We start from the raw sequence: 18,001 nt of genomic DNA, 5'->3' as shown, positions 1-18,001 counted from the left end.
GTATCGATACTTTTATTATCAAACGGGTATTGATTCGGTGCAAGCACTTTTGGAATTGATATCGATTCAAGAAGTATCAGTATCGAAAATTGATACCAAGTACCTAAAATTTCAATACGCATCGATACTGTCCATTGAGTACTTTAGTATCGAATTGATTGTATATCATTAATAGTATCGGTCCGATCACTAGTCGGAATGTCAAAGAAAATAGTGAAAGTCGCTTTTTTAACTTTTTCATCTGAGCCTGTAATGAAAATTCAAAAATCCCGTTTGTAGATTTAAGTAAGGTGTATACATGCTGAAAATTTCATCGAAATCGGTTAACGTAGCTTTGAGTTACGAGCGGTTAAAAGTGGTGGAAATAACAGTTTTCAGCCTATGACTGTAATAAACCTAAAGATTTTCAAATGGCAATTTTAAATTTTCATTACGAGCTCAGATAAAAAAGGTGAAAAACGACCTTCACTATTTTCTTCGCTATTCCGACCGATTGCATTTTTTTCAAAACGCCGAAACACATCACCTACCTAACAAACTAATCCTTCTAGCTTCTAAAAAAAAACTCGAGTCGTTTGGACCAATTTTAAAAAAGTTATTCTACTTTAAAGGGTGTCCCAATATTTTTGTCCGGCACTGTAAATATTCATTAATACTTTTCAACGGCAGATTGTTTAAATAACTCGGAGGGTAAACACGATAAAACCTTAGTTAGTGTTGTTAACGATAACCGAAGCAATTCTAATAGAAGACAGTACGACTTCGTTTTGCTCATAATTTCTTGAAATTAATTCGAAAAGTTATAGGAATCTTAAGAAATCATGCGATAGTATATATGTGTGCTAGTTTGGGACCCGATTGTGTAAAGAGCAAACTCGCATGACCATCTTCTTTCCCTTTTAGGCAGGGTTAAACGTTGAGACTGATAGATATTAAATTAATCGTAAACTATATATTTATTTATCGTTAAATGATGTCACAGACCGGAAGAAATTGAACTGATTTGACGGGATGAAAATTTACTAAACTCAAAAGTCATTCAATCGCAACGTAATTATTTAATCCGTGGATTAGCGCGAAGCAAATAGCTGAATGAAGTCTTTCAAAGATACGCCGGAGTCGTTAAAGAAATCAAGTTAACGTAAATGGAAAGTAACTTTCAAAGGCACGACGAATCTCATAACTATTGAACGGAATTTGACGCATAAAAGAATGCTTATGGTATTGTAAATACTAGTATATGATATTTAAAACATTTGGTGCGATCTGCGGATTAAATATAAAAACTTTCTTTCCTGTGACTAGTTTGGCGATTAGAAACATCTTTTATCCCTTTGAGGCAGGGTGCAAGAGACATGATTAATACAACGATTACGATTAAACGTTATCAAAGCGCGCCGCGCATTGTCGCGAGTGATTAAAAATGCGCGCTCAAATGGCCCTGATGCAAGAAGGATTTAGATGAGCACCGTAGCATGACTATTTATCCCGTATTTATCCCTTTTGGGCATTGTGAAATATATATTACTATAAGAATAGCTTCGACGCAGAATATAATCAAACCGATTATAATTACGGTGTTTATTCATACTAATATCGTGTTATCGCTCAATGGATAACAACGTATATTGTATATCGTATATCATGCTGCGCGCAAAATATTTACGAGTAATGTTAAGGTGGGTATCCACTTGTTGCGTGTCCTCTTGTCGCATCGCCGTTGCGCATTAGGTCGCGGTCACACGAGCGCTTTTTCGACGTCCGTCGCGACGCAGTCACACGAACGTTGACTTTATCGTCCGTAACTGAGAAAAATCTCTCACATCAGTCGACAGTAGGTACCCGTCCAAACGGGATGAACGATACGGAAGTCGCGAGTTTTAAGCACCTAACTCGTTATTTTTTACTTACTAATAACCCCTTTCTCCGTGTCGGTTTTCTCTTCAAACTTACGACTTACTGTAGCCGCAACATTTGACTACACTTCATTTTTTTTAAAATTTATTTTTATATTCAGAATTTGAAGGGTCCCATAGAATAGGCCGTTTCTGAATTTCAGATAATAGAACGTCGCGACGGAAAAAAAAACGCTCGTGTGACCGCGGCCTTAGTGCTGCGTCGCGTATCAAAATTTGATGTAAATACACGCAACAGCATCAGTGATGATACAGGAAAAAATTACACACCGTTGCACGGTATCGTAGCATTGGATGACGCGCAACGGTGATACGATAGGAGGATACGTAACAAGTGGATACCCACCTTTACACTTGAAATGTGGTTATGGGTTATGGCTCAGTGAACCAGTGCCGTCTTATCGTTTTCGGGGGCCCTGAGGCCAGCTCCATATGTGACCCTCTAAATTATTCTAAATTAAATATAATCAAAAATATTGCGCGAAGTGAATAAGTATTAAAATAATTAAATAAGTAAGATAAAACGTGGGGTCCATTCCACCAAAAAAGGGCCTCATTTTAAAATCTAAATTTTGGTGTATTCTTTATTTTCTTTCCGTCACAGTTGGAGGGTCCATTTCAAATTTTTTTCTAGCTTTTGCAACCCTATTCTTTTTTTTATTTCCAATTTTTCGGGGGCCTCCTGACCTCCGGGGCCCTGAGGAGGCTGCCTCTTTTTCGTCCAGGTTAAGACGGCACTGCAGTGAACCCAGTGTATAATGAATGAATCAGAACTATTCGTTGTATATTTAATTTCAAGAGCCCTTGTAGGAAACACTGTAAGTGCCAAAAATCAAATTCTATACTATAGTATTACCATCCGCACGTAGAACATTTTCCGATAAATGTTTGTGTTAATTTTGGCACTTACAGTGGTTACAAGGACTCTTCGATTATTGAATTGTAGATTTGCTAGCATGGGTAACGAAATTTTGCGATTCTTTGGAGCATGATGTACTTATTGTAATATGTGTTTTGAGTCAAGTATTGAATATACTACATACATATGTTCACGCAATTGCATGACCCTCTACAAGTCCCTTTCAGGCAGGGTGTAAGATTATCGAAATGTATTCAGTACAGATTTCTACCATGTAGAAGTTTGCAATTTACGTCGACAATAAAACTTATCGTTTAAATGAAAAATCGAGAATATCAGAATATTTGTTGTATGTATATAATCTAAATTCTATTCACGATTCTTTTATTCATCGAACCTATTTATTTTCCTTCAATGCATCCCTTCCTTTTTTTTTTACTTATTTTGCTAATAAGCATGTTTCGTTATTTTTATAATTACCGCCAAAGCGATTAAAATGTAACATCAATTCAGATTCGAACATTGTTATGGCTTTCAAAGGCTGGATTTCCGATATGATTGTCGATCACACTGTCATTTCTCAGAAAGGATAACATATTCTCCTGGTCAATTGAGATTTCAAAATTCTACAATTTATTTTATTGCTACAAAATTTAAAGGCTTTACTCTTTCAGCAGTGATCAATGTATGATACATTTAGGACGCAACACGAGCAGTGATTCTAATAATATATATGTAATTCTTATCCAGTTCTTCTGAAACCTTTGCATAACAAATTTGCGACTTGTAGGCTAACTGCACCTATTTAATGCGGAATACCTGATCTTAAAGAATTGTCAAAAATAGAGACATAGGGAAAAGTGGGGCAAAACCGGGTGCCTAATGTATTTTTCCTGCTAGCAAAAAGTCAGACGGCAAAATAAACTTTGGACACCGCTAGAAATCTTAATTGGATCTTACAGAATCAGGCAATGAGAGTCCTTTTTTGAAGAAACTATTTGGCTTATAGGAAAACAAGTGTGGGTAATATGGGGTACCTATTAAAAAACGCATAAAATATTATATAATTATAAAATCTTTATTACTATTATTTTAGAAGCCATAAAGAAAAATATTTTGACAAATATTAATTTGTATATAAATTTATTTTTATTTATCTAGTGCACAAAAATTACAAATAAAGGTCTCGTCGCCGTCCTCAACATTTCTGCAAATCTCATGAGCCCATCCGTGACCTATACATATAATCAAGATTATTATTGTTTTTTTCAAAGATTAGGAATCAGCTCCTATAAGACATTTACGCCATACAATAGAAAGTATGGTAAAATCGGGTACCCGGTTTTGCTCCAAATGAGATATTTTACTAAACATTAAATATTTACATTTCGACATGCGATAAAGAACCAAGTAAAACGTAAAAATACTGTGCAAAGACTACAGAATACAATGCAGTACTTACCGTAATAGATTCTTTAAATCCAAGTGGTATAAAAATGGCAATTCACCAACGTAACACTGAAACTATTCAACTCGAAATTTTTAAACTTCTCTAGATGAAAAACTACGACGGTCTTTGCGTTGCGATTAATCTCATACCATCGTGAGATCCACCCGAATTTAACACCATACGCTGGCTGCATATCGCAGCTCTTGTCTTAGAAAAACAATGATACCCGGTCTGATCCGTGTACCCGGTTTTGCCCCACTTTCCCCTACTTTTTTCAATGAAAGTAACGTTAGACTACGACAAAATTAATAGATATCGGTATGTTAATAGTTAACTATGCAAAAGCTTAAGTGTCTTGAAGTCATGACAAAAAATGTTAAACGCAGCGAATTGAAAAAATGGTACATAATATGGAACGCCTAGGAAAGTAAAGAGATTTAAAAAAACTTCTTTTTACTATGAAAAATGAATATTTATTTAAATAAAACAGACAAACAAGTATTTAAGATTTTTATATTTATATTATATTAATTTTCTTCGTGACCCCAATCAAATCAACGAATATATTCGACCCGTTTTTCACCATTATTGTCACTTTTGTAATTGTCACCACAAAAGAAACATTCTGTATCGTCATCAGTAACAATATCAATGGCATCGTCGTCTGATGATTATTTATGTATTATCTCTACTTAGTCTAATTACCATTACAACTTTTCTTTCTCTTGTTGACTTTATGTAAACATAAAACTATATAAGATAAAACTGTATATATCATGCAACTATGAAATATATTTCACGTGGAAAAGCCACATCGCGAAGCAGACTCATTGTCAGAAGGGAGTGTCACCACATGGGGACTAAGTCCATGGGTGATCAAATGGATCTACACCGCCATCGTGGAACCTCATAGGTGGACCTCCACGAGGAGGGCAACCCACAGAAGGGCACTGAGCAAAATGTATCGTTTGGCACTACTAGGAATAAGTGGTGCGTTTTCCACCACACCAACCCTGGCGATGGGTGTCTTGCTGAACCTGGCGCCTCCGCACGTGGTTGCCGAAGCCGGGGATAGGAAGGCTGCTCTACGGATATACTTTGCGGGAAGGTGGAGAGACGCGGAGAAGGGGCACAGGGCGATCCTGCAGGAAGTAAGGGACTCTCGCGGAGCCCTGGATTGTGGATGATCCAGTCTACCGCTTCCAACCCGTACACCGGATGACTGTAATACCAAAACCGGAACGGGAATTGAAGCCAGAGTATGGGGAGAGAGACCCAGGGTGGAAAGGTCCATCACCCAGGGCTCATAGATATTGATCTTTCAGGCGGAAGTGCAGGCCATTAGGACCTACTGAATGTAGTAGTGCAGCGCTGTCCAAGGTCGTGTACGCGTACACTCAAGGTTCTCCCACTCTCGTTCGCGTTGTTAGGGATACCACGCGACGCTAACCGCGACCTGTGAAGACGCTAGCTCGGCTAGCCCGTCCTGACAACCTTCGTAGCGTCGCGCGGTCTCTTTGACAACGGAAGCCACGCTGCGCGAAAAAAAGATTAGTAGGCGCGTGAGGGGCCCTTACGCTGGACAGCGTTGTAGTAGTAAGATCCAGTTTGATGCTAGAATACGTGGACTTGCTGGCGTTACTGGCAACGAACAACCGCGTCAGACTGCAATGGGTTCCAGGACACTCCGGAATTAAAGGTAAAAATGGGGCGAACGACAGGACTTGAGAAGGCGCACGTAGACCGGATTGAGATCCGATTTGCACCTTAGGCGACTCTATGAGTACTGTGAAGGAATGGACGAGAGGCTGGACAATACAGCAACTCGATCGGTTCTGGGAGCAGACCAAACACATGAGACATGCGAACGCCCTGGTGACCCTTATCTTCCAGAAAGGGATCTTCTTGGATAAGTTGCAGTTGCAGCTGCTCTTGGGGATGGTCAAAGGACGCTGGCATACGAGAAAGCGGGGAGCGGCGGACTCCAGCTACGCTGATGGAGGGGGGAACACCTACAGGAGCGGTGGTAATGTGTGCGTGAACTGACGTCACGATGGGAAACGAACCGACATCAGCGTCACCGGGAAATGTGTTGTCGACGCTGGTTGGCCGCGGCGTCACTCGCTTGGCGCTGGCGTCGGTTCGTCACCAATCGTGGCGTCTCACGCACACATTACCCCCGCTTCTGCAGGTGTTCCCCCTTCATCACTGTGGCTGGACTGCTATGAATTATGGCGGTAATATTCAAGAATATGAAGTCCTTTACGTTCCTGTTTCTAATAAAATGAATTGAAATATATGTAAGACTGGTGGCAGGTAACAAAAAAAAACAAAATAATAATGAAAACATGTATTTATGCACTAATAATGGTAAATTGAAGGAATGGATCCTGTTATAATGTACTATACATGTAAGGTGATAAAACGTATTTCTGTATTTCGTATATACAAAATATACATAAAGTATACAGAAATTATGTTACAAAATATACATAAAATATACACAAATTATGTTACAAAATATATACATAAAATATAAAACTTTCGCTTGGCCTGGCGCTGGCGTCGGTACATCCGTGACGTCACATTTGCTTCGCGTTGTCGCCACGTGGCTGGCTTCGCGCTGGCGTCAATTCACGCACAGATTACCACCGCTCCTATAGGTGTTTCTCCCTCCATCGGCATAACTGGACCCCCCGCTCCCTGCGAGAAAGCACTTGGCTTGCCTTGGGATCGTGCAGGGGTCAAGGTGCCCGGGACTTGGAGAGGACGACGAAACTTCTCTCACTTAATGACGCAGTGCAAGGGCATGGCGGACCAAAGACAGTTATGAGGGCTGCATTCCTTCTCACGATGAATGTGGAGAACATAACCTCCGTGCAAGACGTGGACAGGCTTCTCAAGTTTGCATGAGGTGCCCTCGAAATAGATTTAAGCACGTATTTCACCAGAAGAAGATTGTGTTTAATGTTTGGTCGCCTTTGGCCGGAATCATTTATCATGAACTTTTACCACACGGCCAAACGATAACAGTGACTATACAGGGTGTTTAACTGCAAGTGGGCATCCTTTAAGGGGCGATTCTATAGGCGAAAATAAAATGGAAAAGAGGAATGACGAAATTACGTTTGAGGCTTCGTTTTCGAGTTATTGTTGCGGTGTAGAGCAGTCACCTCGTTAGCCATCACTTTATTTAATCACAATAACCCAGTAATCACGATAACAACTATAATTTTGTACAATGTAACAGATTCAAATAGCAGGTAGAGTAATCTTGGTATGTACAACGACCCGTCAACGATCCCCGTCAGACCAAGATTGCCGGCAAATTAGCTGGCCATACACGGAGAGGTTTCTCCGCGGTCTTCATCCATCGCGGACAAACCCGCGATCAAAGTCTGCGGTGGATGAAAACTGCAAATACCCACTAACATACAACGAAAGTTCACAGACAAATCACGTTGGGTAAATCGGTCACAGATAAAACTGCGTGTTAATGCATGAAAACCGCTAGTTTATCCGCGGATTTCATCGAAACTGTGGACTTTCGTCTTGTTGAAAGTTTTCTCAGTTGTCATACAGACTTGAATGGGGTTGAAGTTTGTCACGAGAAGTGTAACGGTAAATCGATCATAGACATGCACCACTAACATGCAGTTAAATCCGCAGACTTGAAACGCGACGGATGAAGAACGCGAGGAAACCTCCTCGTGTGTGGATAATAGTAAGATTTTTCAGTTTTTTCAATTTCGACCTGTCGGTTTTATCTGCGGACAGAAACTGCACGTTAATGTTGAACAACTATTTTGTGACGCGGTTGAAGTTTGTCACGAGAACCGTGACGGTATAAATCGTTCATAGACATGCACCACTAACATGCAGTTAAGTCCGCCGACTTGAAACGCGACGGAGAAAACCGCCGGGAAATCTCTCCGTGTATAGCCAGCTATTGATAACAACTTCAGGCAGTCTTTACCGACCGTGTTCTATTTAACTTCGGATGCGAGCAACTGTAAGCTATGAAGTTGTACACGGTGCTCGCAACATTATTAATTGTTGAAAATATGCGTACGAAGCGTCTGACGCGAGGGACTTACAATATTAAACTACTCCCACCGTCGTGCCTGACCTGACTAACTATGCACTACTGCGCGCCGGCAGTAGTCTAAGCCCCTCGCGTCAGACACATTTTATGCGTAGTTTCAATAATTAATAACTCAGAAACCAAGCCCTAAACGCAATTTCGTCATTCTTGGTTTTCGTCTTATTTTGGCATGTAGAATCACCATCTAAAAGGATGCCCACCTGTAGTCGAACACCCTGCATACCTTCGAATATTTTATGGAAGATTCTTAATCTCGGAAATTACTAAGTTTAGAGGTATATGACTTATTGTTAAATTTATAGCGTTTTGTATGTAAATACTATTGAATGAGTAAATTAAATATATATAATGTTATTGGGCCGGAATAATCACAAAACTGAGTTTCTCTCTCTGTAAAAGAGTTTTTTCTATTTTATTGTTTATGTTCTTATTTACAACTATTTACAACGCTTACCTGTAAAAAAGAAACGACATTAAATGTCAATTATTCCCCATTTACAATCTCTATTTCCTGTTGTCTTTTCATTCGTGGAGCTTCGTCCTTGCACTGGTGTTTACTCCTTAGTCTTTCTAACCTCCTCAGCCAACGCGCCGTGAGTGCGCGGGCTAATTTAAAAGGGAGTACCCTGTACTTTCTTTACATATATATATTTCCATTTGGGTAAGCAACGTTATCGTCGATATTTCGGCAACAGATTATTTCCAAGATCAGGCAAACGCATCAAAGGATGAATCCATTTGCCGTCATCAAATTTAATGTTTGTGTATGAATCGAGATTGCACGAGGAAACTAATAAAAATCGTAATGCAAATATGGGCAACTAGCAAGTATATTTTTTGCATTATAGTAACCATTATACATAAGTGTTATTACAATATAGAAACATAAACCTTAATATCTCATTCATTAACATCTTACAACGTCGTCAATATAATACACATTTTGTAGTTGAGATTATTATTACGATTTTTTGGCGGTAAAACCTGCTGCTTATATCTTGTATTAAATATTTGTATCCAATTTGAGTCGAGTTGCTCATTTAACGCTACTTAATCATTTGGAGCAAAGTAATTGCACGTTATACTTAACTGCAACGAGTGTGTTTAAATTCTTACTATTTCATTCTTACGATTCATTTGATTGCTACTAAGACCTCGAACTTGATCGATATTTAATTGGGAAACGTACCTATAATGTGCTGTTTTAGTATATAATAATTAGTGTTTTAATTTTTAAAAAATACCAAGTATGAAAAGATCAATCGCGAGGTTCTTGCAATTTTTACAACTCGAAGTTGGTGAGTTACTTCTTAAATAAATATCTTTACCTGTACTTTAAAGCGAATTTCGGAATGCAAAATTCTGAGCGAATGAACAAATCGTAATGTGACTGAATTGCGAGATGAGAAGAAGACCGACTACCCACGAGCTGAAATGTCACAGGGGCAAGGGGAGTCGCTCGCTCGGTCCACCGAATTCCTTGCAACAAAGTCCGACGCGTAACGCAGAACGCGAACGAAAAGTAGGACTTCTTGGAGGGGATAGGGTGAGCGAGCGGGCGATTCCCCTTGCCCCCTGTGACAATTCAGCTTGTGGGTAGTCGGTCTTCTTCTCATCTCGCAATAGTAACTTTAAGTACTCACAAACAGTATATCTAGCTAAGAAAAAAAGGAGAGGTATAAATATTATATATTATTGCACGAAGTATGGAAAGAACTGTCTGCTTTTTACTACATTCTTCATGAATCTTCTATGTGTAATGGAAGACGCAACGGAGAGGAGATGAAGCGTAAAAGTTTACCACCTTGCAATTTAGAGGCACTAGAGACAGTTCTTGCTTGGGTTGTTTTCACACATACTTCCTTTCCTCTACAAGACAGCATTCACAAAGCATTCTGAACGATAAATCAGCGTGTCCACGTCCTCAGGGTATTGTGTTTTATTCAACAGAAACACGCACGCGATCCAACTCACACTGCACTTTGATTGTCGACGGAAAAGGTGACGCGTTAAACAATTTTATTTTAATACAATAGTATTTTTCATCTTCACTTTGGCACACACATTGTCTCTGTATACCTTAAACTAGTTGAAAGATCATAACGGCTGAATCCCGTACTGTTATAACGACTCTTAGCTTTGCTTTGTTTTCACAGATTGTTTGGCAACGTAGGAACATTTCAGGGAAATCATAAAAATGTTTAATATTCTTTTTCCAACAGTTATTGTGGTTATTTTTTCATTATGCATTATAGAGAACTTCAGCGACTGTCCTATACGAAATACCTCATTCGTAACAGTTATCTCATGAGGTAATTTTTTGTTAAGAATATCTTCAGGAGTAAAAATGACTTCGTGTCGTTACTGATCATGATTATTGCACAAACGTGTACACAGTTACAAACATGTTTACATTGAAAACGAATAATCAAGACTGTGCTAATATTACATAAATTTTAGATGTAATTTAATATGAAGTTTATAAGTAACGTAAATTTCTTGTGGCTTGAATATTAAATTAATTATCCAACTAATAAGAAATGTTACGTCCGCAAAATTTGTTCGGTAATACATTGTACATACAAACAGCAATCTTGTGTGTTAATTCAGTTTTCATTTAGACTTAACAGATAAAATGAACATACCTTGCATGCTAAATACCCACACAGCACCATAACATTGCAGCAACGTCTCTGCAATGATGCGGTGCAAGATTGCAATGTTGCACCATAACATTGCAGAGACGTTGCAGGTTCAGTCCTATGTCCGCCTTCGCAATATTGCAGATGCGTATCTTTGCAATGTTGCAGCAACATTACAGAAATGTATTCCCGCAACGTTTCGGATATTTTTCGGAGAATGGTCCCGCTGCAACGTTTCGTACAGTGAGGGACGCGACGACATGAATAATAATAATGTGTGCAGAATCGTAGTAGTATCCGTAGAATTTTTTTTTTCCCAGGCGGGATTCGAACCGAGGACCTGTAGCATCGTAGACGAGCACTTTACCGCCGCAGCTAGAACCGCTGATTTATAAGATTGCTTACGTATTCGAACTTATACTCCTACCGTGCAAAACTTTAAACTCAAATTATTCAAAAACGAAGGCTGATTCGACAAACACCATTAGGGATTTGTAACACTATAGGTGCGGACTACAACTTTCACCCGGTGTCATTTTAGGTTAGGTTGGAAAACAGTCTTTAGACTGAACCTTTACATTTCTCTTTTCTTCTCTCTTTTTTCTTGCTTGATTGTATGTACGTGTTTGTGCAATAAAGACGTTTAATAATAATAATAATAATTTCACACATTAAAATATATAGTGCCTACTCTGTCTAAAAAAAATCTTCTATAATTTCATGTACAAACAAGTCTCGCGATAACACTTTTTTCATATGATCGACGGCCAACGAGAATTTCTAGCGTATCCAGTTAAATGAAATATGCTGCAGAATCCACTCGACATCATGTACATATTTCGACAAATTTTGGAAAGTCATAGTTGCTTCAGAATATTGCTGTAATGTTTCTACAATATTTTTCACTACAGTATTGCACGGCAATATGTGCGTAAATTTGTTTGGGCTTTGCCACTGGAACACTGCACGTTGATGTGCGCGCAATATTGCATAAATATTGTAGGATTGTTGCCAACGGAACATTGTACGGCAACGAACTTGTAATATTGCAGGATCGTTGCCACTCCAATAAAGCACAACAATATTGCAGCATCGTTCCTGCAATATTGCAATGCAACCTGCAACAATACAATATTACAGCAACGTTCCTGCAACACTACTGCAACGAAATGTGCTGTATGGGTATGAATTGCATTTCTTTAACATTAGTTTCTATATATAAGTATCCTACGGCGCAAAACTATTTGATCACTTGTTACACATACTTCTGATAAAGAAGAAAATAAAATCTTTTTGCATATTTGTGTGGTCCAATTTTAATGCTTCGTAGCCCATTGCAATCGTTTCATTCTATTTTCTCAAATGAAATGTGGTTTTTAAGCTGCGACTCGACTATTTAGTTCTATTGTCGCCAGCCTCTGTTTCACCGTGCTGGTAGATATGAGAATTTCTTCTGTAATATTTTCCCGAATTTCTAGAACTCTGCAGAATTTATTATTTTTATTACCCTGATTCCTAAATATTTCGCTTTAGTCTTTACTTTTGGGCTTCCTGTTGCTACTCATTGCTAGACAGTGTATTGCACAAATAAGTTATGGAAATTTTATTCTATTTGTAACAATTTTTAACGAAACATTCTCTCGGCGCAAAGGCACGACAGCATGTCCGAGTTGGATTAATAGTTCTGTTCTTTTCATCATTTTTTACTCTATAATTAAATAATTTACATTCAATAGTTGTAATCTTTTTCTTTTTGATATATGACAATTGGTTGTAATGATTCAATTATTTCCTTGGCAGCAAAACCATAGCTAACGATACAGTCAATCATAAAATCTAATATTACTAACATTAAAACGTCATTAAACAATTTCCAAGGGAAAAACTGAATTTAATTTATTAGCGGCTGAAAAGCGGGGTAATTTCGGCCACTTTTATTTCTTAAAACGAAAAGCGCGTGACTTGACTCGCCTGTATGGTACTACCACTTGTTTATAATGGTGCGGCTAGCTAATAATCATCGTTTCTTTTGTTGTAAACAAATATGTGAGTGTTTATTTTGCAACGTAACCTTATAACAGTGGTACATTTTTAAGGAAGGCAAATTAGTTATAAATTATTAATATTAATCTTATGAAATAGAGAAATATTTCTGCTTTCAAACTTACATTAAGTTTTTAGTGATATGTAAATTCAATTTAGTGTATTACTTCAACTATCTGAACATGTGTTGTGGGGAAGGACCGGCCAAAATTGAGGGGTAATTCCAGCCAGCTTTTAACATTGCTTTTGACATATAAAAGAATTACGAATAAAGCAGAATAGAGCCAGGAATATTTCTTAACATGCTTCCACATAAAAAACACACAAAAGGGAGGTAAAAGGAAACTGAGAAAGAAAAAACTAAATTTTGAATCGAACATGTGGTCCATGGGCGTATGAAGAATGTTCAAGATGGGATACCACTGAAGAATACATTTGTGATTAAGTAGTAATGAATTTTAAAATAATTTTTTTTTTTATTAATTTAACAGTTTTCTCACTTCTTTTATAAATAAAAATCATAGTGGAGTAATTCCAGTCAAATGACCATTTTTTAGTTATTGCTCCCAATTTTGTTACAACGTAAATTTATACTTTCTCGGCGATACTAATAGAACCTAGAAAAATTAACAAATGTGTAACTTGCTCAAATTTTATAGCGTTTCTTGCTTAAGTAGCCGCGATTACCCGGCTTTCCCTAATACCTTTATCTATGGATTGAAATGCCAAGATTGCACATAGAATAAGAAAAAAGAGTAGCTACTTAATCTTTTCCTGATCCCTCTGTAATTAACAATCATTTTCTTGATTCTCTACCCTTCTACATCCGCATCTCCTGAGCTCATTTCCTATTATTCATCCCAGTCACACGTTAACTCTTCTTCCTCTAGCTTTACCTTTTCACCTTTCTCACTTGGCGATCTTTTCTCTACTTTCAAAAGCATAAAGCTTACATCCTCCAACCTCTATGATATTACTGGTATCATGATACTTAATTGTGTTCCTCACTGTCTTAATCCTCTCCTACATATCTTCAATTCTGCTATCCTATCTGGGTGCTTCCCCGCTGCTTGGAAACATTCCTTTGTCTATCCTATTCCTAAGTCGGCTAATGCCACCACCCTAGACTCTCTTCGTCCTATTTCCCTTACACCCTTCCTTCCAAGGTTCTTGAAAAACTTTGCTTTGCACAGCTGATCAGGTGATTCCGCCTTTCCAATCGGGCTTTCGTAGGGGTCACAGTACAAGCACTGCCTTGCTTCACATTTTGGACACTGTACTTCGTGCGTTTGCCTCGCCTCGCCTAACATGTATCACGTCTCTGGACTTCTCAAAGGCTTTCGATACAATTGACCACAACTTGCTGTGCGCCAAGTTAGATTATCTTGGACTGCCGTCTAGTGCCTTGTCATTTTTCAAATTTATCTTTCGCTGCGCACTCAGCAGGTTGTGCTCAAACGCTCCTTACCTGAAATTTCTACTGTTAGACAGACTTCTCGTGGAGTTCCACAAGGCTCTGTCCTAGGTCCACTTCTGTTTAATATCTATGTGTGCGATTTGCCTGCGGTGTGCAATCATTGTCAGGCTTATATGTACGCTGATGACACCCAGCTTGTCAAGGTTTTTGACCCTAGCTGCGCTGATTTAGCCAAAACAGAAATTGAAGCTGATCTACGTCAACTTGTACATTGGTCCGACTCTCACGGTCTCCAGTTAAATCCTGCTAAAACTACTGCTCTAGTTGCTGGATCTCCTGTTCTCCTCAGCAGCCTGTCCTCATTTGACATATCCTTTGGCTCCTCTGTCCTCGGTGTGCAACCTATACTAAAAACCTTAGGTGTGACCTTTGATCCCTACTGGTGTTTTGACTGTCACGTTGCTATGTTGTGCCTTCTCTCGCTTGCGCTCCCTCTACCCTTCACGTCGTATATTTTCAACTAACACGAAGCTTTTGTTGTGTCAAGCCTTAATCATTTCCATGTCTCTTCTCGTCACTTTCGTCTGTTGTCCAACGTGTTCAAAACTCATGTCTCCGCTTCTCCTGTAATGTTCGTGAGTACGATCACATAACGCCTTCCTTCCAACGTTCCGGCTGGCTAAAGATGAAGCAGAGATGGATATTTCATCTCTGCTGTCTCGTCTATAAGATACTCGCAACAGGTACGCCGATGTATCTGTATGATCTACTTCGCTCCAATCTATCTATGCACTCTAGCGGCTCTATAGGCTAGGTAAGTACCGCGGACAGCGCTACCTCGCGGCGACTTTTTTGAAAAGTGGGATGATTAATCGAATGTGCTTGAATATAGTAGGGAAAGAAATGAGGGTGAAATTAGCGGAAGTTTTAAATGTTTGAAATTAGTTAAAGGACAAACTCTGTACCAAATTCACTGGACGGCCAGGCAACACGCATAACCTGCGTAACATTCAAACATGAATTCCGCAGAACGCATTGCGTTATTTGTGAAAAATACTAATCGTGCACGTCGTATATGTTGCGTGGTTGGTTGTACAAATATGGAGCATAAAAATCCAGAGCTCCAATTTTATAGATTTCCTTCTCGGTCTTGGGAAGAAGGAAGAACAAAAAAATGGATTGCTCAACTTTAACTTTATATATATTTACATTATTTTTTGTACTAATCGCCGCGGGTGTTTCTCTTAAAACGTGGCCAATTATACGATGATTCTTATTTTCATCAATTTCCTCTCGAACTTCACTTACATGAAAACTTTGTAATAATTTTAGGCCTTTTGTCAAACTTTTTTGTCGAAATACACTGGTACTTACTGCTTGAAATCCAGCTTTTATCATTAAGACCATTATTTTACTGTATTCTAATGTTATTGTAACCACGTACAACCCGTTAAACAATAAATTACAAAACGCATATTTCACGTTTGAATCTTAAACAGTTGCCGCTCGTATACTCCCAAAATTGAAAAAAAATCCGAGAGACGGCGCGAGCGCTCCGCGCCGGAGATACTTAGCCTATGACAACGAGACGTTCTTTTGACTTGTCTGTGCCCTGCCATCACTCTTGTAAATTCACTGCGTCCTTCTCCTACTTAGCTTCCTATTATTATAATTCCATTCCTTCTAGTATACGTTCTCTGTCGTCGTATGCCTCCTTTAAACTTAGTGCTCGTTCCTTCATTCTCTCACGGTTTCCTCTGTAGTCGTTTCGTCATTTCCTTTCTTTTCCTATCTCCCAACGGCTCTTTAGGTTAGGTTGTAGAGCAGAAGTTAATGCTGAACCTCGTCTACTCGCCATTGTAATTTTAATTTTAATTTTAATTTTACATTTTAATTGTAATGGTGCAATAAAGTCATTTAATAATAATAATAATAATAATAATAATAATAATATTAAAGGCAACAGTTTTATTCTATTTTCTTTTTTATGAGCCGTACGTATAACAAAGTGATCAAACACTTCTGAGCAGCAGTGGACTTGCAACCGTGTAACTTGTACCAATACACGATAAACTTTTTCATTTTCATACGAATGTTCATTTTGAAAAATGATTTTAAAGAATTTAATATAATCGTTGATCTCCCATTAATGGAAATCGTTCCTACGTTACTGTTCTGAACACATATCAATTCATAAAGCCTGCTTTGCGAATTCACGAAGAACCAGGAGCGTATTATCTCTAGGCAGACACTACTCGCGTTAGGCCAAATAATATGCGCTTCCGCGATTCTTTCCAATCGAGAACGTTAAGAGTGCGTTAATGGAGATTCCTTTACGTTCGAATTGTTCACGTACACCGCGCATGCCAAGTAGTACGTCAAACACGCAAGTGATGATCATCTTTTAACTGGAAAAGACGATTGATAGAAACCTTAACAGTATGTACTTACTGTTTTTTTTTTATTACTATACGTATGAATCAAGTTAGAAGTATAAGTGGAATTTTTGTAAATCATTCGGTCAAGTATTTAATACAGTAAATTATGTACGTTGACTTTCAAACTGAATATTTTATGATATGTTACGTTTAATTAATTACGTACTCTATGCAATTTAGGAGAGACGTGGACAAGTTACATTTTCAAAATGTTAAATAGTAGCGAATAAAGAAGGTCACCTGGCTCTTGATTGGTTCCTTAAATCGTAGCGCCACTAATGTTGAAGTTCGCGAATAAAAATCTAAAATAGACCTATCTTTAAACCACTGCAATTTTAAGTTGAAATCTATGAGTAACCAAGGAAGTTACAAGTGAACGTATAAACATACAAATCGCACGCACAAAATATGCAGATAAATTTAATTGTGTTGCATTTTCACATTTTGCTTGTACAATTCACTTAGTATCATATGCCCCACATTAAGTAAGAAAACTTAAAATCTGTATCTTCGAAAGCAGATGTAATTTATGACTCGATGGCCTAATTAGACATGCCGACCACGAATTCACATCCTGATATTACGGATCAAGAAGTACGAACGAATGATCTACAATTGTAATTCTATTCTGTATACGTATCTAGCATAGGTATATAGGGTAAGTCCGATATAGTTCGACCACCGGGAGAGTCCGGCCAGTGTTGATATTTTAAGACTGACGCAAGAGAGGGCACTGTGTGTCATTGACACAAAAGAAATGGATGCGCTTGTTGCTCATCTTGCATTGACCATTGTCACAAATCCATATTTCAATTATAAGAAACACTTCACAGTTGTGCTAATTGAATTACACTGTAATTTAATTATATTTTATTTCAATTACATAGTAATTCAATTACGTTGCAACTCGATTACATCATTCAAACTCTTCAATTAATTCAATTCCTAATTACGGTAATTGTGCGTGCAATTGAATTACAATGTAATTGAAATACAATGTAATTAAATTACAGCTCAAAACACTGAAGAAGTGTGAAAAAGGTGGAAAAAATGTAACAAAGGAGTTTATTTCTCTTTATATATTATAAATTTATGAATAATACCATATTCAGCAGTCATAATAATTTTTTT

The sequence above is a fragment of the Andrena cerasifolii genome, chromosome 10 (assembly GCF_050908995.1).
Source record: "Andrena cerasifolii isolate SP2316 chromosome 10, iyAndCera1_principal, whole genome shotgun sequence".
Classification (NCBI taxonomy): Eukaryota; Metazoa; Arthropoda; class Insecta; order Hymenoptera; family Andrenidae; genus Andrena; species Andrena cerasifolii.
This window is presented reverse-complemented; position numbering follows the sequence as displayed.